The sequence below is a fragment of the Pipra filicauda genome, unplaced genomic scaffold, assembly GCF_003945595.2.
Source record: "Pipra filicauda isolate LSUMZ 115617 unplaced genomic scaffold, ASM394559v2 scaffold46_size3722508_pilon, whole genome shotgun sequence".
NCBI classification, from domain to species: Eukaryota; Metazoa; Chordata; class Aves; order Passeriformes; family Pipridae; genus Pipra; species Pipra filicauda.
This window is the reverse complement of record NW_024104609.1, coordinates 286497-314437: the sequence shown is the minus strand read 5'-3', so window position 1 is coordinate 314437 and position 27941 is coordinate 286497. Positions and strand designations below refer to the sequence as shown.

At 50.1% G+C, this 27941-nt stretch overlaps 1 long non-coding RNA gene across 1 annotated transcript; it reads right to left on the bottom strand.

Annotated features, from left to right (window-relative positions):
• Positions 1–561: 561 nt before the first annotated feature.
• Positions 562–27941, bottom strand: LOC113994365. The gene is made up of 11 exons (XR_005565393.1): positions 27693–27941; positions 26313–26534; positions 24037–25983; positions 23777–23941; positions 22785–22894; positions 18336–18422; positions 13904–14134; positions 11815–13094; positions 8604–8694; positions 8252–8396; positions 562–2277 (listed from the first exon to the last, which is right to left on the bottom strand). It is a non-coding gene; the product is annotated as an uncharacterized LOC113994365 (long non-coding RNA).

Here is a 27941-nt window from a genome sequence, read left to right as displayed (position 1 = left end):
TTCACGCCATCACGGCACCATTTCCACTGCTCCTGCTGTCAGCTGCATCTTGGTTTTTTGAATCTGTGGGTTAAGGACATACACAAGCTGTGCAGGAGCTGTCATGTTCCTATAAGGAACCATGAGTTGGAAATCAGCAGGAAGCAGAGATCCCGCTGGAAAAAGGAAGGAATAAGTGAGGGGAAAGCAGCACTACTTAGGTCTGGTCACAGGACACGAGGCATTGGTTGTTCTTGCAGTTACAGCCACTAAGTCTGGGAGAGAGGGATGGTGTACCCGGACAGCCACGTCAGCGTCTGGGGCCTCCTTTAAGCTGGCAGTGATGGCAGCAGTGGGTTGGAAAAGGTTGGGAAAACATGGGGGCTGAAGGGAGGCAGAAAGCTTTCCTTTTCCCTTTTCCCTTTTCCCTTTTCCCTTTTCCCTTTTCCCTTTTCCCTTTTCCCTTTCCCTTTCCCTTTCCCTTTTTCCCTTTCCCTTTCCCTTTCCCTGGTTAACCTTAAGTCTCTGGCCAAAAAGAAAGGAGCATTCTAATATAAAGCAAAAAACCAAAAGGAAACAAAGTTGAGACCTATACTGCTGCTGCACAGAAAGCTTCATTAGCCCTGTTGGCACAGCAGTAATCAGAGAAAAAAAATCAGTAGGAGTGATGCGAAGGGACTGACTGCCAAGGGAGGACGTAATGCTTTTGCTCTCTTGATGTCTTCAAGCCCAGCTGAATGCCCATCTGAAACTGTCTTAGTCAGACAACTTCTGAATTCCCCAGTAACACGGTGAAATTTCCTTGGCTGCAGATGCAGGAGATCAGGCTGCCCAATCCATTCCTACTCATCCTGGGAATCTGCAGGAAGGAAGTGCAAAGGAGAACCACAAGAACATGATGTTATTTGTGCTCTTGGGTAGGACTTCATGCCAGTGCTGATCCATCTGGCTCCAGCAGTGTTCCCTGCGGAGCCATGCCTGTGATGGGCTGTGAGAGGTCCCATAACGCCTGGGTGATGGGGCTAGCTGCTCTTCACCCCTGCCCCACGTGGGCTGCCTGTCCCTGGGCCACTTGGGTTGTCCCTGTGTCCCTGGGCCACTGGTGCTCCTGTGCCTGTACCACAATGACCTTAGTGCTCCATGTGATGGTGAAGGTGAGGTCTTGGAGGGAAAAGACTCCACAGGCACAGGCATTTTGCCTAAGGAGGCTCCATGTCCAAGTGCAGGGCAAATGTGGGCCCTTCCTGGCTATTCTGCCTGGCTCTGGTGAAAAGCTGGCTCCTGAGCTCTCCCCACAGGGTTACTCAGCCCCTCAGGTGGGCAGATACTTGAGGGTAGACCTGCCTGGAAGAGTCCCGGTCTGCAGTGTGGTGAGGCTGACCATGTATCATTATTTCTTCTTTTTTCAATGTTTATCAGACTATACCAGTCTCCAAGGTATGACACAGCCAGGTAGGCCTAATCTTACTCAGGATCTGGGATGTTTGCACCATCTTGCTCACAAGATCTCATTGCAGTCCCAGCTGCTGTAGCTCTGTTCCTCCTCGGGAGTGAGGGCCTGGAGCTGTGCTAGATACAACCAGATGGGGATGGAGAGATAGAGGTGTGGAAATATTTGCTTAGTGCCCAGGAGCAGCCTAAAAGGCAAACTGCCTGTTAACAATTATCAGAAAAATAATGCAGAGCAGATCACAGTTCTGCCACTGAAGAGATCCATGGTGGAAGTGCGCTGTGATTTCCATATGTAGCTTTGTCTGCCTCTCTCTAGAAAAAGAGTTGGAAGAGTTTCAGAGAAGAGCAACAAGGATGATCAAATGCAAAGAGTATTTTCCATGTGAGGAAAAGGTGAATAGTCTTTTTAGACTGGAAAAGAAATGACTGAAGACAATTATAGTATCAAGTTCGGCAAATAGAACTTGTCTGCAGTATGATTTCTCTTTGTCCCTTCAATATAAGAACCAGCAGCACCCCATAAATTAGCAGGTAATAATCACAAAACAAAAAAGAGTTCTTTTTTTAATGTCATGTGCTGTGTCAGACTGCTTCACACAGGGTATGGTGGGCCCTCAAAGTTCATGTGCATTCAAAAATAAATTAAACATTTTAATGGGAGAAAAATATCCACTCACATTGATGGAATGCTCCGCTTCTGCTTCTGGAGCTGTGAGCTGTGGGTGGCTGGCACTGGCAGAGTGTTCTGGGCATCACGGCAGGGTCTGTGCCTTCTATACCCCAGTGCAGATGCACCAGCCAGACTCCAGGAATCAATCACCAAATTGCACCATCTTCTGGAACAAGCTATCAGTGGAGAAACAGAAAACAGGGGGTTTGTAGCTATGCTGAAACTTCACAGTTGATTTTAAGCCTCTTAGACAATATAATACTGACTGCGGGTTCCTACTCAGGGCTATCAACTGCAGCCTGTGCCAAGGTGCATGGAACCCCCTGTGCCATGCCTGCATGTGATGGAGTGCATCCCTGCACCAGCAGTGTGACTGACTCAGATCAGAAACCAGCTTCCCGGGATTTCCCACCAGCATCCTTTCAGATTGCCAGCCAGCAGCAGAGATCTGTGCAGCCACGAGGTGACAGGCACCAGGAGACAGCATTTTCTTCAAACCACGGAGAGGAATTAGCGCAGGCTAGAAGCAGCCCCCCACTGCCCTCTGTCCAGGGTGGGACATGCTGCCTGCTGGGCTGTGGGGAAGGAGGGGGCTTACCCTTCAGATATGGCTTTCCCAGGTCAGCTGGGCTTGTAAGCAGACACTGTGGCAAACAATTTGCATGTTCTTGCGGTGTAAATCCTAACCTGATTCTCTCAAAGCTCCTGCTGTTGTGGTACTGTGGTGCTAAGCAATGTCTGCATGGTGGAATGCAATGCTATACCTTAAATACTTAAAATTAATTGAGAGCAGTGGGGGTTTTGTGCTGTGGGACCACACCAAGACCACTGATTGTTTACAGTCCTGTAGGTTAGAGCAGCAAGGCAGCTGCATGGGTTGCCTGGGCAGGATGGGCAGAATGGACAGGCCACTAAAGCAGCTCCTGGAGTCAGTTGCATGGTGCTGTTCCTGTTGTCACTTCAAGCAGTGCCTCTGCTTTGTCACACACTTCCTATTTTGCGGCACACTGCTCCCTGCAGTGCAATCACAAATCCTCCATCTTTTTATCAAGGTGATTCCTGGTCACCATTGTTTTTGCATACCTTCCACTACAAGAAAGAAGAGGCAAATATTGAGCCTGCAGTGAGTGCTTAGCCGGCACAGTAACCAGCCAAATTCCATATTAGCAGCATGGTTTAAATGCCCAGCCTGGTTCTACGTGGTGACCAAGAACACAGTGAGTGGAAGGGGCCCCTGCTCTAGTTTGGTAATGCTCCCCTATTTCCTCTGTTTCTGGAGTTCATTAGTACAATATCAAAATACAGACCACAACACTTTCCATTTCTTTCCTTCATTCTGAATTAAAGACCTTCTACTGAAGACTCTCACTTCAAAAACCAGCCAGGCACTTTCCAATATCAAGCAAAATGCCTGAAGAACAAATTGCTCCTATCAGAAATAAAGCATTTTAGTTCTGCCACAAGCAGAGAGATCTGTGTTTATAAGTCCCTCCAAAGGCAACTCCATCTTTCCTGCTTTCCTCTCATTTTCTTTTGATGCACAAAGCCTGCACACTGCAGTGTTGTGATTGGATTCAGCTTTGGAGCAATGTAATTGTAAATATTCATTGGAATCCAGGCTAGTTTTCCCAAGTCTCTCTTAAAGGCTCTGCAGCTATACAAACAGCCATGGTTCTGCATTAGCCTCACAGCCTGGAGGCTGCCTATTCCTCCCCAGCCCCAAAGTCTGCTCCTTCAGAGGCTGCATGGAGAGAAATCAGCCTTGCCGACCATTTTAGTCAATGCTCTATTATTTTCTTTATTCCCTCTTTAATGCCTGTGTTGTAGAACTGACTCTCAGATCCAGGTGCCCGGTGGGGTTCCTTGCTGGTGTCTACACAAATAACGGCTCACCTTGGCTCACAGTTCCCCTGGCTGTTGTGGCCATGTGTTTCTGTCCCTGTCTCTCTGCTGACAGTGATGAGATGTCTGCGAGTGGCTCTGTGTCCTGGTGTATGGTATATGGTACATGGTATAGGGTACACGGTGTAGGGTATTGTGCCTGTGACCATTCCACCCTCCTCTGAGGATGCTCCATGGCTGCCCTTGCACAGTGGGGCAAGGCCAAAGACAGCAAACTCCTACAGTTTCCAGGGAGCTGAGCCCCGTACGTCAGCCAGACTCTGCCCTAGTGGTGCCTGGGCCAAACCCTGCATAGCCAAGCTGTGAGCCCCAAACCGACCATGCTCCCCAGGTGGTCTCTGACTGCAGCCATGTCCTGCACAACTCATTTGCAGAGCAGCACATGTAAGAAACTGCACACAGCTATTCTGATGAGAAGGAAAATTGAATCCAAAAGTTCTGATAGCAAATCTATCCTCCCATCTGCCTCATCCACTCTTGTGTTCCCCACCACGGGTGGGACTGCACTGCTCCGGCCAAAGCCTGCGGCACAGCAGCACATGTCATGCAGATGGTGGTATCGGAGCCTTCATCACCCACTGACATCCTCCAGGCTCTGCTTGCTCCTTTCAGCATGTTACAGCACATGTTCTGCCTCCTGGGGAACCTGGCACCAGGCAGGTCAGCAGTAAAAGGGGCAACACTGAAGGTGATGTGGTGGAGCTCCGGGAAAGGCAGAGCTGTGTTTCAAGGTGTGAACAGGGATAGATTTAGGAAATGAGCAAGGCTGGCATGAACCTCAAGAGACTGATAGTCCATCTTCCAATTCTGAGACAGGGGAACCTACAAGTGCTGTGTGTATTGTGTATCTGTCCTTAAAGCTCTCCTGTAATGCAAGATCCTCAGAGCCTGGCAGTCTGTCACCTGTTCTGTTCTTCTCCCCTTTAGAAAACTGTTCCTAACCCGGATCTGTTCTGATGCAGGCTCTGGCCATTAGTTCTTGTGTGTTCCTTCATGGACACGGAGAACAGATGGCTTTGTTCTTCCTTCCAGGAGTTTCTTAGATACAGCTGGTGTTGTGAATTTCCTCGGTCATGCAAAAATTAAAAATAAGAACAAAACCAACAAAACAGCCAGATCATAAATAACAAAAGAAACCCTGTCTAGTGGAACTCCCTACCACACAGAGCAACATCTATGAGCGCCCTGTGAGAGCAGATGAAGTAACAAGGCCTTTATAAAGATAACAGCTCCCAGAGTCACAACAGCCCATGGAGAGAAATGCCCTACTCCTGTAGATTCATTTCTTCTGGGGGCAGCCACCAAACTGTCTTCTTCATCTCCTTTCATACCCCAGAGGCATCAGCTCAAAGCCAGCTGCCTTCAGATGTGATGAAGGAGATATCCCTGGGGAAAATCCAGCTTCCAGCTGAAGGGAAGGAATGTGGACAACCAGATGGTCATGAGGAGGGGCTGGACGGTGAGATGTGCCCGGTGGCAGGGGCAAAAGGAACCAGTCTCTGGGGTCCCTGTGGGAAGCCACCCTCTCTTCTCCAGACACAACACATTGCCTTTCTCCCACCTGTGGTGTGACACCATGACTCCTCAGTGTCTGCCAGGGAGGGAGCGTGCCAGTGGACTTGTCTGCAGGACCTGACACACAGCCTGGAGCCCCATCAGGGTCCCTAGTGTGAGAACACAATGGTCCTTTTGCTGCACAGTCCTGGTGCAGAGGAGTCTTCCTGGCATGAGCTGAAAGCACAGTCCTTCCCTTCCAGCTCCATTTTCCAAAGCAGCCAGAGCAGTGTTCTTCGGCGCTCCTGCTTGGATGATTTATCCAGGTCACGGTGAGGACAGCTGGCTAACTGAGGTTAACAGCTTTCTCGGTTTCATTTCAAAAAGACATTAGCATGGGGGCTGTATTAAAGAACGATATGCCAAATCCTGATTCATTCACCAGGAAAGCTCATGATCAGGTGGGGGACTGAGATGACAGGCAGGGCTGCGCTGCCAGCCTTTCCGTAAAGGGCAGGACCATAACTCATGCTCCCAGTGTTAAATTACACCTGGCACTCCTTGCAGAGGACTCCTGGTGTGTGCTGCCTGCTGCAGGCACCCGGGACCACCAGCCTTGGGAGCCCTGAGCCCCCACACCAGGAGATTTATCAGCAACTGGGGCTGGCTCAGAAAAATATATTGGAGCCCTTCTGTCTGGAAGAAGGATGATGGGAAGGAAATATGACAGAGGTCTATAAAATCAGAAGTGTCACAGGAAGGTGACTAAGGAGTGACTGTTCATGGTCTCTTCCAATAAAACAGTGGAAATTGTCAGGGGACAGGTTCAAAACAAACCAAAGGAGTTGGCTTCTCATCCCATGCGTGGTCAAGCAGGGGAAATTGCTGCTACAGGACATTGCAGAAGTTGGATAAGATCTGAGTTACAAAATTAGTTTGACAAGTTAGAGATGACAATTCCTCAAGGGCTGTTAAACACAAAGACTCCTGCTTGGGCTCAGGAAGCCCTTTCACCACAGAAGGTGGGCTAGCATCTTGTGGTGATATCACAAATTTCTCCTGCTTTTCCCAGGGGAAAAGAGCTCCTTCCCAGGCAGGGGCATAAGCTGCTGCCAGACACAGAGCCAGGTGGAACACTGTTCTGCCACCGAATTGTGTTATATTTTTATGTAACAGGGCTTGATGCTCAGTACTTTAATTGGGAGTTTTGTAAGAGAAAGTTGAGAGCTGGGCTGTTTTATCTGCCACTTTCACACCAAAACCAGGAGTGAAACTCAGCTGAATTTGGTATCAACGGATGGGGAGATGGGAAGGGAATAAGAAGAAACAGAGTGTGATTCCCACCCTCCCATGCTGGGCTTGCACAAGTCAGCAGACGGTCACCCATATGCATGTGCAGAACGCCTCCATCCACACACACACACAAAGGCACACACGTCCTGCTCCCGCCTTCACTGTGGGCAGTCGGAGCGAGGGCTCACCGCGCACAGCTCAGCCCACGCGCTGGGCTGGCTCCTCACACACAGAACAATGGATGATGTGGGAGTAAATGGAACAACATCTCATTACCTTCCTTCAAATGCAATGAATGTAATCAGTGCACTGTGTTCATATATGATGCAATATATGTATTATTCTATATATATGAACATATGAATATATTAATCACCACCACATTAAATGAAACAAAATGTTTCCCCTTTGACTAATAAAAGGGACCCCCCATCCTGATTTTAAATGCTGCGCAGTGAGCTGCTGCTCAGACAAACCAGCGTTGCTGAGTTCATCCTGCCATCCAGCACCACCTGGTGCTCCAATGTCAAAAGTACCTGGTTTATTCTACTAGAACCCTGAGCATATTTAACTACCAAGTTGTTAAAATAGACACTTTTTTTTAACATCTTATGAGGTGCTGAAGGGGACAACAAAAGGGTACAGGTTAAGCAAGTAATGCTGCAGTGTGTGGCAGCAGCTGCCCAGGTTTCCAGGACCAGCTCTCCTCACCCCTGTTTGCCATGTGGATCTGAATGAGAGCTTGTGGTCAGAATACACTGAGGAATGCCGTGGAATGCCGGTGCCCAAGCAGACATCAGGCAGACAGCCAGATGGCTGCAGAGGCGGGAGCGACTGTGCTCTCCCAAGCCAGGCTCACATGCCAGAGGAACACACTGAGCAAAGAGTCTGACTCCTACAGCTTCTGAAACACAGGGGTAGGAGAGGGGGTCTGTAGCAGCACAGGGGCAAACAGACCCAGCATGGAGCAGACTGGCCCAGGCTGCCCAGCAGGCCTCCAGCAGGAAATGAGGGTGCTCCTACCCTGATGTCCGGGAACAAACTGAGGGTTTTATCCACAGCAAAATAGCTGAACAGGTCTCAGCAAGCCTCATCTCCTGGCTCACAGCACTGTCACCACCAGCCAGGACAGTGCTGTCCTGCGGCAGTGTCTTTGCGGCCACCCTGTTCCCATCTCTCCGAGTTCAGCAGCAGGAGCAACACCCAGGACATCTGTGCGTGACAGCCATCACACCCCCACACCAACTGCGATCCCAGCACCCATTTACAGCCAGCAGAGCTGTGGCCATCTCCCTGCTGCCCTCAACCTTCCCCTCCTCACTGGGAGGTGACGCATTTTCAGCCCTTTCTTATGCTACCATGTAAATGAGAGCAGCAGATTATCACTATTGTTGTGAATGCATCAGAGTTCCCTTCCCAGCCTGGGCTTCCAAGCTATACCAGGCTGGCATCTTCTCCTACCTGCTCCGAGCTCCCTCCCGCAGCTGGTGGCTGGCCCCCAGGTCCTGGCTGAGCTGCTCGTCCGGCTGCATTTCTGCTCCAGTTCTGCCTGCCTCTCCCTCTGCTTGGTCTGCAGTTGATAGATCCTCTGCTCTTGAGCATCCAGCTATTGACCCGCCCAGGGAAAGAAAGAAAAAATGGAAAAAAAAATCAATTAATACTAAACGGCTTAACAAAACCCCGAACAGCACAGGCCTGATGCTGCTGGGGGTGGGGATTGGCGGGAGTAGACACCCCCCCACACATCAGCTGCAAAAATCTGATGTTCTGGGGACAGGAAGCCAATATGGTAGGTGTGATTTGACATGCTCACCTGCAGCAACCAGACATGTCCAACTCAGGGAAGGCAGAGACTCCACTGCACCAAGGCACCTGCCTCTGCTCATGGAGGGGTATCAGACTGCCTGGGTGAGGGAAGCAAAGAGCAGCTGAGCAAGATCAAAGTTATTCTAACCAGTAACTAAACACCCAGCTGCTGTTCTGGCTGCGTGCTGAGCTCTTCAGGCATTTCCCCTGCGCTGTCCTTGGAGCAGAGGGGAAGGGGCTCAAGTACCCCACAGTCTGGCCATCCCCTCCTGTCCTGCCTGAACAGGAACATCTCTGAGGGCTCAGCATTTTCACTTCTTGGTGTTCCAGGTGTAAGGAGTTTACACAGGGTGGGAGCAGGGAAGGATCATGGATGTCAACTAAGGAGCACTAGCACAACAAGACTCGAATATTGACCCAGCGCGGCAACAGTCCTGAGGTGAAGCCACTCTCCCGATGACTTGGCAATGGATACCTCAGGGATGCTTGCTCACCTTCTTCAGATGGGTGAGAGGAGCCACAACCAGCTGGCTCTGCGTGGCTCCTGTCCTGCTCAGAATGGGGAGGTAAGAGAAAATGCTGGCCAAGCAGCTCAGGAATTGGTCTGCTTGGTGGTTTAATTTAGCACAAGAACTCCTCTGCGCTGCTGGCTGCGGACTGTGCCATGCCCTGCCATAACCAAGGGTCCTGTGTGCAGCGACACTGTCACTGCAGCTGTGAACAGCATCTCACTTCTGCTGCCCAGGTGTGCCCAGAAGCAGCGCTGTGTCCTGGGAAAAGGGGCCTCCAGAGCTTCCTGTGGACACTGCTTGGCCACCACCACCTCAGCTCCAGCTGGCAGCACTCCCTCCTTTGGGAGAGCCATGCTTCATGGGGGGAGGCTCTCCCAAGAGTGTCATCTCCCAGAGGCTTCTTCCTCGGAGCACGTGTCTGTCTTTCCTGCCAGCAGTGCCACTGTCCCTGGCCCCCCTGGGCCCAGCTGTGCCCCACATTGCTGCTGGGCACAGTGCTGCTGGCATCCACTAACACTGGCAGCAAGAGGGGCCTCATCAGTGTTCATTGACTCTTGTTAAACCTAGAGAGGATTTCGATATTAATTAGATGCTAACTGATTAGTAAAACATATTTACTGAAGACTGTCACCCAGCTGTCAACATTCAATAAATACATTAATAATCAATTTGCATGTAATTAACATGAAATGATGTTAATGTCTACATTAAAAATGCATTGTAGCACACAGAGGTGGTGTGTGGCCTGCGGGGCCAGCATGGCACTGGGAGGGCCACACCTTGGCACAGCCAGGTCCCGGCTCCTGCAGATAGGGGCACAGAGGGTTGTGCTGGGCAGCTCACAGAGCGGGCATTGGGAGGTCCTGGGCAGAAGGGTGGGCACCCACCAGCAGCAGCAGTCTGGATAGATTCCAAAGCCATGGGCTCACAAAGCTTTGTCAACAGGGATAATGAGAGATAGATGAGAGATGGAGAGGAGCTGATGTCTCCTCACCATTCCCCTTCTCCCAGCTGCCAGGCAGGTGAGTGTGTTTGGGAGGCAGAGTGATTCTAGGATTTTCAATGCAATGAGGGTCCCTGCCAGTTCCCCAGCACCAGGAGTGCCTGTGACAACAAGGGATGTCACAAGGCTCCATGGAGCAGCATCTGCCTATGGGTCCAAGCTCGCCGGGATGTGCATCCTGCCCAAAGCAGCACTGCTTGCCTGAGTTTCCCTCCTTCCCCATATACCATTCAGACAAGCCCACCTTTCCTCTGTCCCCACATAGCCCCACGCAGTGATGTGCTTGCAGCAGGAAAGAAGGTGGCATGTTTAGGGTGAGCATCCCCCACCCCCACCCTTCCTCTCATTTAAGTGGAATCAATTGTGCCATTTCTGCTTTGCTTTTCAAAAGCAATTACTTTCATGTCATTTTTACAGACATTCACGGAGAGCGAGAGAGTGAGGGCTTGATTATCCCCCCTCCCATCCCCATCCTGTGGCTTCCGCAGTGGCGGTGAAGTATTAAATTAAATGAGGTGTCTATGGAGCGGCGATGGTTTCAGGTCAGAGGCGCTATGGAAAGCTGTATGCTGCACTGCTCCTGTATATGTAAATGGATATATTAAAACCACTGATGTCAACTTGCAGCACTCATCTCCTCTGCTCTCGGGTGATCAAAGCTGATTGCAGAGGCAATTACTGCGAAGGAAAAGAAAATCACGGCCTCCTGCTCATCCCTGAGCTACCGGAGTTTAATTGCTTAGTGTAGCTGAAGCTGCCTCTCCATCTCCCTGGTGTGCACACACACATGTGGGAGCAGCGCACGCCTAGAGACAGACAGGAATGGACATTTTTGGGGATGGGCAGTGAGAAGCACCCCAAGCAGGGGAAGACCACAACATGAAAAATAATGGTGCTTAAAAATGAATTAAACCACTACAGCAGGCAGGGCTGTATCTTAGCAAGCTGCTGGATCGATAGCACAGGGAGAAAACCAGGGCAGCATAAATAGATGCCTATGAGACAGACTCTCCTGTTCTCTGCTCTCTGGTCCAGGATTCACAGTAAGTCTGGTTCAGTCTTTTGCAGGCTATCAGATTCCCAAACCCTGGTGACACAATCATGACCCCTGTTTTACAGCTGAAGTGACGTGAAGGGAAGGTGTCGGTGCTGTCCTGAGTCCCAACTCCTCACCCTGGTCTCACCTTTGTGTTTCACATGGGATTCCATAGGTGCACTGTGAAGGCAGGGGACACTTTAAGGCAGGGGACACTGTAACACAAACACAGCACTTGACCAAGTCACAATGAGCCCCGTGTCACACACCTGCCTGGGCTGCCCAGCTGTACCACGGGGTCACTCAGTGCTGTGGGGTCTGACCTGTTCTGAAGCAGGGAGGGCTGAGCACATGCTCTCTGCATGCACACCTGTACCTGGTCTGAAGCAGGGCTGAGCAAAGCATAAGGATCTGTCACTAAGGTGTTACAAGGGAGCAGGAGAGTAATAAAGAAGATGGGGAGAGGAGGCAAACAAAAGGCCTGCCTTCCCGCCTGAGGGCAGTCACAGTCAGCCCTACAGCACCACAGAGGTGTTGGCATCACACTCACACAAGGCAGCAAAGACCCCAAGGCTCTATTTTCTGCTATAACCCAATTCTCTCTGATGTCTGTTGCTCTCCTCCCACCCTTGGCTGGGTTGAGTGCTCCTGTCAAAGCCATACTCACCTGACACCCAGGGAATGGGACAAACCCAGAGGAATCCAATGCTGCAGTGCATAGCCAGAACAGCCACCAGCAACAATTCCCTCAAAGGCAGAGGAACAGAAACATCTAATGGTGAGGACAGTTCTGCCATCCCACAGCTGTGTTTGAGAATGATGAGTTTGGCCCTCAACAGCAACTGTTTACAAAATTATAAGTGCTAAGTTACTTGTTCTTCTGAATTTTTGACCCTTGAGGGTTTCACTTTTGTGCTTTTCTCCTGAAGCACTGGAAAGTGAAGTATTGGGTTTTTTTTAAATTGCAACCGAAGCCTGGGACTCTGTTCTTCCTGCTTGATTCTACAACGGGAGCTTCAAAAATCCACAGAAAATCAGGAAACCCAGAAGTAAGCCCTGTGATCTGCTCTTGCTGTGGGAGCACCAGAAGCCCTTGGCAGCACTGCCTGGCCCCTGGCCACAGATGGGCTCTGCCACGCGCCCTCCCCTTCTGCCCTGTGAATCCAGATTTTCAGCCCAAGGATGCAATTCCTTTTTTATGAGCTGCCTGTCTCTTTTTGTTTAGCTGAGAGTGCTCGAAGCCCTTCCCCCACCTTCTTTTCCACCGCTGCTGCTGGTTTTATTCAATTCAACACTTGAGGGAACTGCAGATGAAATGTCTCTGAATCTAAATTGCCAGCGATAGATCTAACAGCCTTTTTCCCTCTCCCCTCCCCGAACTCCCCTCAGACAGAATGCTCCAGCACATTGTCTCTGCCATGCTTGGCTCCAGCTGCAGAATGGCAGCACCAGGATGGGAACATGGCAGTGGGAGCGTGGGGTGCACAGCCCTCTCTTGTCCTGTGTGCAAGCATGTGAAGGGAGAGGAGGTTGTCCAGTCCGAGCATCAGCCTGAGGAGATGGGAAATGTGCTCTTCTTTTGGGTGGGAATCAAAGGAGAACATCCTTGCTATTGGTAGTGCCTGCATGCCCAAGCACTGCCAGGCTTAGTATGGGGCATGTGATGCCAGGTGGGCAAATGGCACAAGAAAGGCTAGGAGGGGCTAAACTTCTTTCCATACGGAAAACCCTTGACCTTAGAGCATAGAAAAGTGGTCAAAAGGAAAAATAGTAAGCCAAAGAGGAAGAATGAGCTAAAGCTGGGAGACACAGAGGAATTAAGAACCTGAAGGAATCCATACTGGGGAAGAGGCTCTTGAGCAGTCCTGCCAAGCAGTTTCCTCCACAGAGCTGGGACTCATGGCATTATCTTCATGCTGGGGAAATTAAACGCTTTTTGCCCTTTGGCTGCAGAGAAAAATAAGAAAATATTGGCAGAATATTACTGAAACAATAAATATTTTTTTCTGAGTGTAGAGAGAGAAAGTGAAGCGTTAACTGTATGAGGGATGAAATACTTCACTGGACAACAGCTTAAAAATGTCAACTTTGCAACTTCAGTATTATTTTAGAAAAGACCAGTTGGTGTGTTTATTCCACAACTGTAAATGATGTCCACTCAGATAATAAAAACCAAAACTGACCTCTGTCCCACTCTCCCAGTCCTTCAGTCCCATTCACTCCTCATATACAGATGGTCAGTATGGAAGCTTCCCTATGGAAGCACATTTGAGAACAAAACAAATAGATGGGGTATAAAAATAAACATACCAAGAGGCGTCATGCTGACTGCATTATAGATTTTCATATTTAATTAAAAGAAAATCTGCCTTTGAGTGTCTGTCAGGAGAACAGAGCCCTGCTGTTGAACCTGCGGCCTGTCCAGGGTCTGGAACAGTGCAGGTTTCCACGGAAATCTGGCTTGTTATCTGCAATGAGAGCTCCCCCTTCACAGGAGGTTTGCTGTGGCAGGGCTGCCATGGATCCAGGCGTTTTTACACCCGTCACGAGGAATAATCAGACAGCCCTTGGTATGAAGTGCTGGAAAGGGAACTGCTGGGTGTTAAAAGGAGCGGAAAAGGGATCATAAGGCAACATCTGAACACCACCAAGACACAGTCCCTCTGGCAGAGCTCTGGGTTGCCTTCTCAATGGAAAAGTCAGGGTTTTCTGATGAAACAAGAAAACTACAACTAGGCAGCTCAGAAAACACATACCTTCCCTGCCCGACATCCCCATGTCCCGACTCGCTGTGTGAAGGGTGCAGACATGTTCCTCCCACCACTCATCTCTTCTCACTGCAGCATCCTCATCTCCCACTGGCCTATCAGGTGATGACACATGAAACACAGGTCACTGGGCACACTCTGAAGTGACAGGCACAGGGTCTGGTTTTCAGGAGCAATGGATCTGTGCAGCTCCCATGAGCACCACAGGGATGCTGGATGCTGAGGAAGGGAAAGCAGAAGCTGTAAAACAGCTACACTCATCATTGACACACACATGCATTCTCATGTAAGTGAGGGGAAGCCCAGAAAAAGAAGATGAAAGCTGGGCTGAATACACAGAGGAGCACAGACAAACACAGAAGTAAGCGAAGACCTTAAAAATATACAAGCTTATTCTGAGGTCCTGGTGACTACACTGTTATTACCAAGTTGCAAAACAGAATGATTTCTGCTGGAAGATCACTGACACAGAAATCACCCCAGTTGTTCAGTGTCTGCATGAAAAGCAGGACCAAAAAGGGCCTCCACGTACCAGCTGGTTTTCATCTCTTCACCAGTGCTATGAGACAGTCCTGGTGCACCTCCACTGCAGCAGCTGTGAGCACCCGCCTGCTTCACTCACTGACCATGGCTGCAGGCAAGTGTGGTGATACTGAATTATAACCAGGAACTTCACTGGAAAACCTTCAAGGAAATTCTTATCAATCTATCTCAAGATTTCCTGAGGACACAAATTCCCCAGCTCTTGTCCAAGGAAAAATCTGAGATGCAAATATGAGGATTTGATACACATGGATGTATCACCCTGCTGTTTGCTGTAAAGTTAGTCTGATATGTCCACTGGAGACCAAGAACATGTAGAAAAAACCCACAAGTGAAGTCTGTGGCTTTTGGAGCTGGTGCCAATGCATCCATGGTTGCTCTATGGACAGCTGAGGCACATCTGTCAATACTTGAGGGCCCCTTCTATACTGAAGAAATACACAGCACCTATAAACACTGTAAGAAAATAACCTGTTCTGTGAACACATTACAGCCATGATGCAGAGCCCCACTTCATCCACTTCCATGGCTGAGGCTTTAGCAAGGAAACAAACCTCAGCTCCAGCCTCCTGGCCAGGCTCCGTGAGCTAACTCCCCCAGATCACCCACTGCACCCCAGGCAGCCCTGATTCTGCAGCTCATGAGGGTGACCCCTCATGAAAACAGCTGTTCCGAGGGGACAGGGATTCCCAGCACAGACTGTCACTCACTGAACACTCCTCTAAACCCCTGCTCCTGCACTAGAGAGAGATCACTTGTCTCGGAGCAAGACTTGCTGCTGAGGGAATGTGGCTCGAGCTAAAGGAAACAGATGGGCCCTTCAGACTGTGAGAGCAGGCACAGGCAAAGGGCTCCAGGGCAGCACAGCGCAGCAGAGAGGAGACACTGATCTTACTGGGGCTAAAACCTGCTCTGGCAAACAGCAAGGCTGAGCTGACTGCTGGGACAGGAGCCCAGTGTGGGCAGGTCCCACTGCAGTGGCAGCACCATGGGCAGGCTGAGGGCTGGCAGTGGAGCCCCTGCCCTGTGCCACAGTCGACCTCTCGGCATCCACAGGCTCCAAAGAGCTCCCAAGGGCAGCGAGGCTCTCCCAGAACCTCATCAGCCATTGCTGACAGGAGGTTTTGAGGCACGGTGAGAAAATATCACACAGATAAAAGGAAAAGATAGGAGGAAACCCTTAACCTCACTTTGCAATCATACTAGCTTTGTCAAAATAAAAGTCAGAGCTAAATCCTGCTGCCACACACCTTCCTGCTCCGGAAACCGCTCAGGCACAGACATCTTCCATTAGCTGCCCATTGCAGGCACAAGGGAGAGACTCCAGCATTATGTCTGCACAGCAGCACCAACAGCAAATGCTGCAGCAGTAATGGGAGGTTGTTGTGATGTAAAGCAGCAAGGTCACACGGTGTGTCCAGGAGCCCTCAGAAAGGCAGAGGCTCTCCAGATATTGCAGAGGGAAGCTCAGAATTGGTCTTGGTTCATTAGGCTTTGCCTGAGGGGTTTTCTTCCACTATTAACTACAAACAAGGTTCAGGTTTCATGCGTGCAATGCAAAAAGGTGAAGGGGAAGGTTTACCAAGAGCCATTTGTAAATATGCTAAGGCAATTCAGATCTGTTTTTAAAACCCATCAGATATCCTGTGTACTAAGTCACCTTAAACAAGAACATTGAAAAAGATCTGTCAATACAGCAGCATCTTTTTCTGCATAGAAATTTTACATCAGCTCTGGCAAAGAGTCTGTGCATAAATTACAGGTCGCAGAACACACAGTGCAATTTCCTTCCCTCCAGGCACCGACACTGTGTTCCCCTGCAGCCCGCCTGTTCCTCCCAGCTTTATGACCCCGGTGAGATGAGCTCTCGCTGTTTTTTTCCTTGTTACATTCTGATATTTCAAAGCATGGCCTGCTTCTCACTCCCATCTCCCTGCTCCACATTATTAATGAATTGGAAAGCAGACATCATTAGTTTTTGGAGACCATTTCTTTTAAAATTTACAGAACCCTTCATCTGAATCCCCAGAGCCAGTCTGCTGTTCTCATCTTGGAATCTTATTAGCATCATATCTCCTGGATCCTGCCATGCAAACTGCATTGCTATGCACTTTCCAGCACTTGACCCTTTTGCGGACGGAATTAATTTTCTCTTTGAAGCAGGAGCAGCATGCTGTTGTGCTTGTTAAAGGAAGAAAACTCACAGTGGAACAGAGGGAACAAGCAGAGGATATTCTCAGTTAAATATAGGCCACTGTAAGGTTTTATATAGGTGGGCTGAGAAAGGGAAAGATTGGCCAAAAGAAATAATAGATTGATGACGCTTTATTAGCAGAAACATCTCCCAAAATAGCACACAAATAAACTGATGGACAATACTCACTGGGAATTTCTGGGTTTATAGCATCTCCTGTTCAGCAGCGTTGCCTTCTCTGTAACCCTCTGCATCCTCCACCTGCTTATGTATCCAAAATGCACCCAGACTTTTGGTTGTGGAATTAATGTGACAAATATGAAGAACCAGAATTTGATCCCTGCTCGGGCCAATTGAAAGATGCCCAAGCGCATAAATTAAAGCCCAGGTACACAGAGGTGGTTCTCTAAAAGAGAGTAACATCTAGCATCCCAAGGACATCAGTGTCATTGGCATGATTCCCTCAAAAGGCAAAACATTCCTAACATATGAAGTAAACTAGAAGATGTAAAGTGTTTGTTGCTCAGTTTGGGCTATTTCTAGTTCCACGGGACTCCTGGAACTGAAAAATTTCCCTCATCTGCATTGTTTTTATGGTATTGGTCCTGCTGTCTGGTTTTAGCAGCAATCTTTACTATGACTGCTGTAGAGGAAACTCCTTAGATGAAGCCTTCATCCTTTCCAAATTCTCATCAGGAATAAGTTAATAAAGAACTGCAGAAGTTTATTTTTAAGTAACTTCTTGCAAAAAATACAAGGCCAAAGAGCCCAGGATAGCAGAAAAAGGCTTACAGCTTCACTATCAGCAAAGTGACCAGGCTACACTTGGGAATTGGAATGGGTCCTGGATGGCTCACACAACCAGAGGTGGGATGGGTCACCAGTTTAAATTGAGAGCTGACTGGATTGCTCTTTTCTCATTGCTGGGCAGTGGTCCAAGTGAAAGAACCAGAGAGGGATACAGCTCATCTCAATCACCCCAGGGAGCCACAACCCTGGAGTCCTACTCAAGTCTAAAGGAAGAGGAAAGGCTACCGAGCCTGGTGGGAGTGGAAGCAACTCATTCCTCTCTGCACACACCTGACCTGTCCACCAAAGCCAGCCCAGAAGTCAGCCCTAGAGATGGTCTTTGCTGTGAAGGTTAGTTCTACCTCATTTAGCTCACAAACAGCCAAATCTTGACAGTGCCATCCAGGCACTTCTTCCAGCTCTCCAGAGTCATATTCAGCACCTCAGTCACCTCTTTCTCCCCTTTCTATCTTGCCACAGCCTGTAACATGGGTCTGTCTGGGAAAGCAAGGATCCCAGACACAGGTTCCTTAGGTGGTGCCTCATGGTGTGCAGAAACCCTGGATGTATTTTCCAGGCTATTGTGCTGGTAACACTGGGTGAGTGAGTATCATGTCTATCACCTTATCCTTTACCATGTCCTCCAAAGAGCGAGAGAACTGGAGAACTGTGACTCACTGTTTTCTCCTCATTTACTCCTCACCTTCGGAAAACGTGGGGGACATTGGTGCAGAATTTTTCAGGCAAATGGTGTTACAGCGGCAGCACAAGTGCCAGAGACAGACTGGCAAGAGCTTATGAATAGCACGATGGATGATCTATAGCCAAAGCCATGGGCAAGCACTAGCCATTAGTCTGGGCGCTGGTAATGCACTCCCCGAGTCCATTACTCACCAATCCATCAGGCAGCCTGCTACAGACGGAGAGATTCCAGCACTTCTAAATCTGTAACGCGATGGCTGGCAGCCTGCACTACATGCCCTAGGTTACAAGGGCACAGAGGAAGACAATTCATTTTGTGTCATAGCCAGTATTTCTTCTTCTCCTTTGCTGTGTGTACTTAAGAAATGGACCTTCTATTATCTGCAGATTGATAGCCAGGAGAATGCTCTGGTGTCTCCGATCACATTTACTACTGAGGAAGCTTTCAAAGGATGCCAAACCTCGCAGTTCTCATTAGCTGGACGAAGTATGGAAACATGCACAAGTACAGATGGAATTTCTTAATTTATGAACAACGCCTACAGTTATTTTAGAAAAACACTACAATCATGAGATACTATTGTAACACTGGGTATGACAGAATCAATGTTGCCAGCACAATCTGGGCCCTTCTGTGTAAGCATATGCTATGGGCTCCAATGCACATCTCACACTACCCTGGACTCATCCACATGGAGAATAATGTGCACAGAAGAGGTATCAGTCAGTGCTTCCTGGTCTCTGCCACAGCTCAGTGTGTGGCTCCAGCTCCACCTTGCATTTAGTGCCCACTTTTCAAACCTCTCACAGAACTTTGTTATTAAGCTGCTTGTGGAATTCCTATGACATTCATCACTCTCAATTCTCCAGGAGCATTCCCTAATCTCAGCAACCCTGTGAGGAAAAAGTTTTATCATCTGCACTTTACAAATGTCAAATAGAGGCAGAGAGAGACCCAAGCACCAGATTTGTCCTCTTGTTTTACGTTCTTGATTCAAGGTGTCTAGTTCTGATTTGTGAAGCACTTAACGACTTTATAGAGTTTCATATGTTTCAAGCAAAAGCATGAGTGCTCAGCAATTCTGCAAAGAAACACCTTCGTGTTCCAGGATGAAAAAGTGGAAGACAAGGACAATTAGAGCTGTCTCTGCAAGGGTCCTGACTCATCCACTGCCTCCAGTAACATAACAAACACAGCAACCCAACAGCTGTATCTGTCACTAAAAGCAGCTCTCAAGCCGCTACCTGCCATCCATCCAACACTTCCAGGTTCCACAGCAGCAGGCTGAGGAATCCCTCACACAGCAACCACCTGTGCCACATGCTGATCTGTTCCCAGCGCAGGATCTGTGCACACAGCAAGTCACCAAAGAACAGGCACTTGCACCTGGGGCTGGGCTGAATTGCACCAACATGCCAGGGTCTGCAGGTTGGGAATGTGGGTCAAGAGGTGCCAAGCAACCAAAAAGAGAGTCTTTCCATGCAAAATGTCAATACTACCTTTATGTGACAATATGAGTCAATATTTATGTGGAAATTAAACATGGGAACTTCACACGTTAAAATTTAAATAGCAAATCAACTTTGAATCCACAGTTCTAGCACATGTTTAACTTTCCCTTGCCACAGCCAAAATCTGTAATGATGAACATACGAAAACCTCCCTGTTCTCTTCCCTGACCCTGTTTTTCCCCATCTGCAGCTGCCTTGACACCTGTTTTAACCAAGCTTTTTATCCAGGACTCTGAGCAGAAATAGGAAATGCTGCTCATGTCCAACATGGGTGGATTCATGTTGTGGTAAGCACAAGAAATTTCTCATTTCATGGCTTCTGAACACCCAGATTTGCAATTCAAAAACCACTGACATATTTTGGTTTGTTTTCCTTTTCTGAAGCCAGTCTGGCCATAAGAGAACAGGGGCAGCCTGAAGCGTGAGGCATGGCCAATGCAACCCACAGGAGCTCCCACTCCCTGCCCTGGCCAGAATGAGGATTAGGAAGCAAGGAAATGGAAAAACGAATAAAAAATGGAAAAACAATGCAAGGAAAAGCATATGAGCCTGAAATCAAAGCTTTGTCATGACAAGGAACATCACCATCCCACGGAAGGAGGAAGGGACAAAGGGACGTACAGCGATGAAATAGGAGCAGTAGGAATTCATTTGCCTTGGAGGCATCCCCACGCATGAACTCACACAGGCACAGAGCAAACCCAGCTCCCGCTATTCCTTCAGGGAACCCTCACCCTCAGGCTAATCCTAAAACAAGCATTAACCTACTTATTGTGCCCTGGGGCAGTTTGCAGGGTGAGGAAACTGCCTGTTTGGGAGGAAGGGGAGCAGATCTCAGCATCTTAGTACAATAACCTGAGAGCAACAGCAGGAACCTCTCGTCATTTTGGCGGAGCTGTGTTAAGGCAGGACACCCTCCAGTCCTTGTTTCGAGCCATCTCCTCACGTGATTAGACGAGTAACAAGTGTAACTTTATTAGAACAGATGTGTCACTGTTTTAGGAGCCCTTTGCTGGGGCAGCTTGGGAAACTTCAGCTTCTTTGTTCTGCCACTAAAGCCCTGCCTGCACGAGGGCCCAGGCTGAGTCACCTGTGCCAGATCTGTTCTGTCTGTCTCATGGGATGGGGGAGGGACAAGGGGACAACGTGATGATCCCCCTGCTCAGAAGACACCCCCAAATCTCAACTGCTCTCGAATAGCCAAACACCATCTGCCAAAATGGGGGAGTGTTCTGGGGCCAGGCTCACCAGGTTTGGCTGGTTGAGCAGTGTTGGTCCCTTCAGCAGATGTATCCTGCATCACCTGTTTCCCCTGGCTCACCACCAAACCCCAAAAATCTGCTGTTGGCCTGACTGTCACCCTGGCTCTTCAGGAGCCAACACCAGCGTTTACATTTGGATGTATGACCACAGCAGCAGGAGATACTGCTGCAGTTTTTAGCACAGGTCACCATGGTTCCACCTTTGAGACACAGAGGTGTAGGTGCTGGAGCAGAAAGTCCCAGTCCTGTGTGTGGGGACAAGGGCAAAAGCAAAGACAAAGAAAACAAAATCACTGAGCTGGCAAAGTGAGTGGGCACCACTGGGATGTGCAAAACGTGAGAAAGGATGGCAGACAGTGTCTGGGGGAGCAGAAACCACAGGCACTGTGTGAGCAGGCAAACAGGAGGGCCAGGGGGAGAAGAAGGGAGGCACCAGCTGGCTGCAAACACTGAGTGACCACGGTGACAGTACTGCTGGCCTTTGGTGGAGGGCTTTCACCTCTCCTGTGACAGCTACAGCGAGTGATGTCCCTGTACTTTACACCTCAGAATGTACACCTAGGAAAGGAACACATGGTTGGTTCTAAGGAAGACAAACCCCTAACCTCTCCAGCTAAGAGCCTAATCCTGCAAAATCTGCTCCTTCAGTTACTGAAGCAAAGTCTAAGTGGCTGAATTTCACTGTGCCAAGATATTTAACCATTTCATTGCCAATCAGAGCTATCTCTGCAAACATAGATCAGCTCCAGTGACCACTGTGGAGAGAGTACCAGAGCCACAAACAGGCCAGTCTGATGCTTGGGACCTTAACATCAGGCTGAACATTGAGAAGCATCCTGATTTCCATCTGGGAATTCAGCAGCTTGTCCTGTTTTGCTGAAGATGCCCTCCACACAGCACCCCTTCATTCCCTGAGTCTGCAGCACACAGACAATATCTGCTTGTAGCATCTTTGACACTTTTGAGTCATGCTGTACAGAATTGTGCTGTACTGCCTCATCTCACCGAATCTTTGGCTCCACTGATCCCAGGACCTGTGGTCTGGTTACCATCCTGCCACCTTAATTTTATCTACACTAAAGAACATAGGAGCTGCACATTTTACAGTCTGACTGTTTTCACTGTATATGTTTTCTCTGTTCTGCAAGTGATCAGCTTGGTTCTTTTTAGAGCCTGCAGTCAGCTTTAATCTACTTAGCTGGGATTAATGAGAGATTTGTTAAAGATTTAAAGATTTTATACACTTTGCTTACAAGTATTGTTATCTACAACCATCAGGCAAAAAGCCCCATGCAGAGAAGCTGTTCCTGATGCCAGGCACAGTCAGGTGTGCCAAGGCTGGTAATGTGATGCTGGTGGCTGATGCCTATTGCTGGCAGACCAGTGCCTCCATGGACCTGGTCAGACAGCAGTGCTCAGACTCTGCCTGCACCTTGCCCTCTTTCTGCAAAACTAAGCAAGGTTGGGACAGAGCTGCCAGCTCAGAACGTGGGTCACTGAGTTGGCATCAGCAGCTCACACTGTCACAGAGTTCAGCACTGATAGGAATGGAAAACTGAGACCAACCATCCAGCTGAGGCTGGCATTGCCTGACGGTGCATGCCTTACTCAGGAGAGGTGAGGAGGGAACTGGAGGTCCTGGAGGTTATCTGTAACTGTACCCCACTACTCAAACCAGCAGTGGTACAGGAGGAATGGAAGGAGGCAGTAGTTGTTTAAAAGAGGGACTCTATGTGGCAACTCTTCTTGGTGGAAATGATAACAACTGCCAGTAGGCACATGGCTGAACTGTGCTCTGCTGGGGGGGCCCCAGGCACAGAGGAGTCCCAATTCACAGGTCCCTGGATCAGTGTTGCAGATGACTTACCTCATCAAGAGACAGAGAGTAAGTCCTGCAGGCAAAGGCCCCAGGAAGTCCCAAGGACAGAGCTGCAGGGAATTCTTCCAATGCCACCGGTGAGGAACCACAGGAGAACACTGGAGGAGAGCAACAAGGGTCTGTCAGGCATGCTCTGTTCAGCTGACAAAATGCACCACCTCAATAGAAACCCAGACCATGAATGAGCAGGTCTGTGTGAGGGATTCCTGATGCACTGTTCCTTATTTTGACTTACAGAGACCAGACTATCTTGTCTGGCAGATATGGAGGTTTCAGTGTATGTTCTGGATGAGCTTTCCTCCTCCCACCCCAAAGAAGCTCTTTCATCCCTAAATACAAAGTTCAGAATATTTGCCAGTCCTCGCTGCAGTATCAAAACCATGAGAGAACCTTCAGGCGTTTTGGTGGTTTGATAAAAATATCAGAAAACAGCAAAGAGTGCAAGGAGTGGGACCAGGACCAGCACACCACACAGCCCAGAGCACAAGGGGGACTGGGACCAGCTCCCCATGCAGCACATGGCATGAGGATGGGACCAGGACCAGCCGCCTGCACAGCCCAGAGCACAGCGAGGCGGCTCTGCACGGAGCTGTGGGCTCTCCCCAAACAGACACTGAGTCCCCTCTGGCACCTGCTAATTACCCCACAGCCCGAGTTCCTCATCCCACCCATGGCCCAGCCTTGCTGCTGGCCAGCCCTGACAGTCTGCCCATCCTTGTCCCCATCTGGAGAACCAGCACCAGTCGCAGTGCAGAATCTGCTGATGCTAAACCACAACAGATAAGCAGACATTCTCTTCTCCTTTCCAGCCTGCAGGAGTCTTTGTGACAAGCAAAGCAGAATGGTTTGCCTTGAGATTAAAAACATCCCTGACCCCTGGCGTTGCAGGGCCACTGATCATGAAGCCATGGGACATTCCCCAGGGCCACCATCCCACTCCCTCCCACTGCCCTTGGCCCTTCCTGCCCTCCACAAAGCACCTGGTCTCCAGCAGGAAACACCGGTTGTTCCCAGTGGCCCTGGTCCTGCACTGTCTCCAGATCAGACTCAGCTACTTCTCTGTGCCTGCAAGGACCAGTACAGGGAGAGTGACTCCTTGGTGCTGGGGGGACGGTCACCCTGCAGCGAGGGGGCAGGCACCAAACCTGAGCAACAACAAGCAAAAGATGCTTCAGAGTCTGGCTGTGCTACTGCCTTTCACTGGTGTCACACAGAGTATGTGCCAGTTTGTACCCTGTACCTGATGCAGAGGGTCTCTTCATATTCCCGCAACAGAACTCCCCAGTCACCGGTAAAAGCACAGTCTATGAACTCACTTCTTTGTCCTGGAGGCACTCAGCAAGACTCTCACTGTCACAGCCTGGAGCTGCGTGCACTAAACAAACCAAACGCACAGACACAGTGTTTTGAAACTGATGAAAAGTGTGAGATTTGTCACTTTAGAGGTAGCTAGCACCAAAACTGATTTGGAACCAATGAGATAAACACATCTGGGTTTTACAATTGAAATGCAGACTCTCAAGAACAGCAAATCACACTTTCTTGCCCAAAAGCCCTTTCAGGGACCTCCCAGAGCTGAGGAAGGCCAATGCTGAGCTGCCCCGACTCCTGGGCTCTCCCATCCCGCTGCTCCTCGCTGGATGCTGCCCAGAGTGGGCAGGCTATGACCCACACAACTTTCCACGGGCCAGTGCATTATTATTTACCCTCTCCCCATGCAGGCAGCTCGGGGCAGTGGCATCCCCAGGTCCAAGAGCCCACCTGCATCCTCCTGATGCTCCCCAGATCACCAGACATGCAGGGAAGAAGGAAAAAAAAGACAAAGTCTTGATACCTGTCCTGCATGTCCAGATATTCCAGAGACCTTTCCAGTGCTGACGCCGAGCACTGCGGCACTGGGGACGACACTCAGGGTCCCTCCGTTGGCAATGCCAGCCCTGCGCTGACCTCGTAGCTCTCCCCAAGGTCATGGAGCTCGGATCCAAGCAGGGGCTGGACCTGGCACGTGGCAAACCAGCAGGAATCCCACCGTGCGGGTCAGTAGAGGCAGAGGCTGGAGGCAGCTCTCCGATGCACCGTGCCCATGAGCTCACTTACCTGAACGGCGCAGGGGCTCTGCAGCTGTGGAGAGCCCTGAGGGACCTGAGCGAGCCCTGGCTGAGCCACCTGCGGGACTGCCTGGCCGTCCAGCCCCACGCCCCAGCCTCACACCCTCAGAGAAGTTTGAGGGGAGCAGGTGGGGACTTTGCAGAGGGAGAAACAGAAAATAAAGCAAGAGGACAGGGTGGGAAGGGGCATCAGTTCTTATTCCTGAGTGTTTGGGCTGCTGGGCTCAGGCAGACTTTGCAAAGCAAGCGTGGACCCTCCTGGCAGGGCAGCCGGCAGCTGCCTCCCCACGCTGCAGTTTTTATAAATTCTGGGAAACACTTTTAGACAGACACTGGCACTCATAAATTATACAACTCATTTGCATATTCCAGTCATGAGACATTATGCAAATGTGACCTGATTTGCATAATGGATTCCTCTCGTCGCTTCACTTGCTTCATGCTTTTAAAAAACGAAATAAAATGAAAGCACGGGAAGGTGAAAGCAGCAAGTTCCCAGCGTCGCTGCGCCTCCTCCCGCCACACCGTCACCCTCACCAGCAGCACACTGGGGCGAGGGAGAGCGAAAAAACAAAGCCCCCACATGGGTTATTTCTCTCGTAATTACAACAAACTAACTTTCCCGTGGTTGTGATGCTTCATCCCAAGCGACACGTTGGAGCCGATAAGGGGAACTGAGCCCTGGCAGGCGGGATGAGCCCATGAGGGCCGGGGGCCCTCCGACGCCCCACGTCGTCATGCAGGGTGCTCGGGCTGGGCAGTCCTGTGGTGTGAGACATTGCCGGACTCTGATGGGACTTTGGGGGGGACAGCTTCCCTGCTGAAACTTCGACAGCACTCGTCCTGAAAGGAGGGTGGGTGGGAGAGGCGAGGGGAGGGGTCATGTTGATTGTTTATAGCAAAATTCAGTGGTGACATGTCCGGAGGATGAGGCAGGAGCATCAGCTGCCCCAGCCACACTCCAACAGTCGACGGCCGTCCATTCATCCCTCTGCAGTGGCTGGTTTTGCTGCGAGCTCTTCCCTGCCCCCCTGCACCCGCGCGAGGCAGAGCCGTGCCAGGCGGCTGGCGTCCGTACCCTGTGGGAAAAGTTAACTGTAATTCTTCAGCTTTTAAAATCAATTAACCCGTGTGTTAATTAACATCAAGTCGACAGGAGGAGGAGGAGGAGGGGAGAGCGGGAGGGAGGAGGGAGGAAAAGAGCTGCAAGGGCGGATGGCAGCGGAGTTGGCACAGTGCCATCCATTCAGTGGCAACGCCACAGCTCCCTGTGATCGCGGCAGCGGGTATATGTTACGGGGGCCCTGTGCGTGGGCCAGACAGTGCCGTAGAGCCAAGGGAGATTATCCAGACCCCCAGGAGCAAACGGCAGGCAGCGACCGGAGGCACAAGTGCCAGGATTACAGACCAGGTTCCTCTGCCGCAAGCCCTTCCTCGGACGCACACCGTGGGGACGGGGCTCCCCCACCAGCACCGCACAACTCGGACTTCCAGCACTTTTTCCCCCCTTTAGACGTCATTCTGCCGCAGTGGAGCCAGCACAACGGATGCTTTCACACCCTGCGAGACAAAGGCCGTCGTCTCCGCCATGACACCGCTCCGTTCCAAGCCGAGGCCGGCATCTTGGAGTCTTTAAAAATAAATGGAAAAGGGAAATACGAACAATAAACACAGCAACTGAAAAAACCTCATCAACAAACCCCTTGTGCCCGCTTGCCATGCCAGGGGCAACGTGGGCATCTGTCGCAGCAGAAGGCGTTTGTGTGGGGCTTTGCTTTTTTTTTTCTTTTTTTTCCCCGCAAGCTGTTGGTGTGTTTTGCCATTCAGGTTCGTTTACAATTAATGCCAAAAAAAACCCCAACCACACCCAGACCAGTCAACAACAAACAAAAGGGAGTAGCCGACATGGAGGAAGAAATGCCATGAGAAGCTACAAGAATGCGAGCTCTGGCCAGTGCCATTTGCCATTCGGACAACCTCGGGGAAAGGTGCCAATTCTGCAGCTCAGGAGGGACCCCGAGGAGGGAGCACGAAGGTCTCGGAACAGCACGCTGAGGGAAGGAAGGGAGGAAGGAATACCACTCTTACAGGGCAGGATCAGAGCTGCACACAGCCTCTGCTGGGAGGAGAGGGAATGTTTGACGGTGTAGCGAGATGCCTGTGTATGCACACGCACATGGAACAGTGCATACGGACACACAGACATACACGCACACACTGCCTTGGGTCGGTGAAGAGGAGCTGTGTGAGTGGGGGGGTGAGGAGGTGTGTGTTTGCCTCTGTGTGTGCACACACGTGTCGGTGTGTGGATATTTATTTGTGTGCACGCGTGTAACACACACACGCAGGGAGAAGTATGTTTGTGTGCCTCGGTGAGAGAGAACGACAGGGAGTGAGGAAGAGACAGACACAGACACACACACACACTCACCCACCGTCAGTATACATCCCACTTTTTGACCTAGGTATACACGGAAGACAAAATAAAAATCATACTGGAGCAGCAAGCAGGCAGGCAGAGATTTATCTACATTCACTGCTATCACCAGGGAGATGAATGGGGCCGATCTGAAGCCCTTCACGAGATCCACTATGGGAGTGAAGGAGGAGGAGGGATGCCACACAGACATGCACAAACTTGAAGACAGAGAGATTTGGAAGGTGCTACTTGTGAAACCCAGGTGGCACTCGGAGGGCGAGCGAGGGAAGGAGCCACACGGGCGCTCCACAGGGTCTGGAGGGCGCAGGGCTTCTGGACGAGGGCATCAAGGGACAGCTGGCTACTTACGTTGTCTGCGCTGCTGAGGATCCTGCAAGGTGTTCTGTTGGCACCGGGCGCTGAGCCAGGGAAGGGCACTGGAGACAAAAGGGAGAGACAAAAAAATAAAGTCATACAACGGGAATATTAATTGCCTCTCTTGCGGATTTTACAAAACACACAAAATGTTTTCTTTTTGCTTGGTGTTTTTTTTGTGGATTGGCGCACTTCCCTTCTTCATGGAAAATACTAGCATGGGATTTACAGCCCAGCTACAGG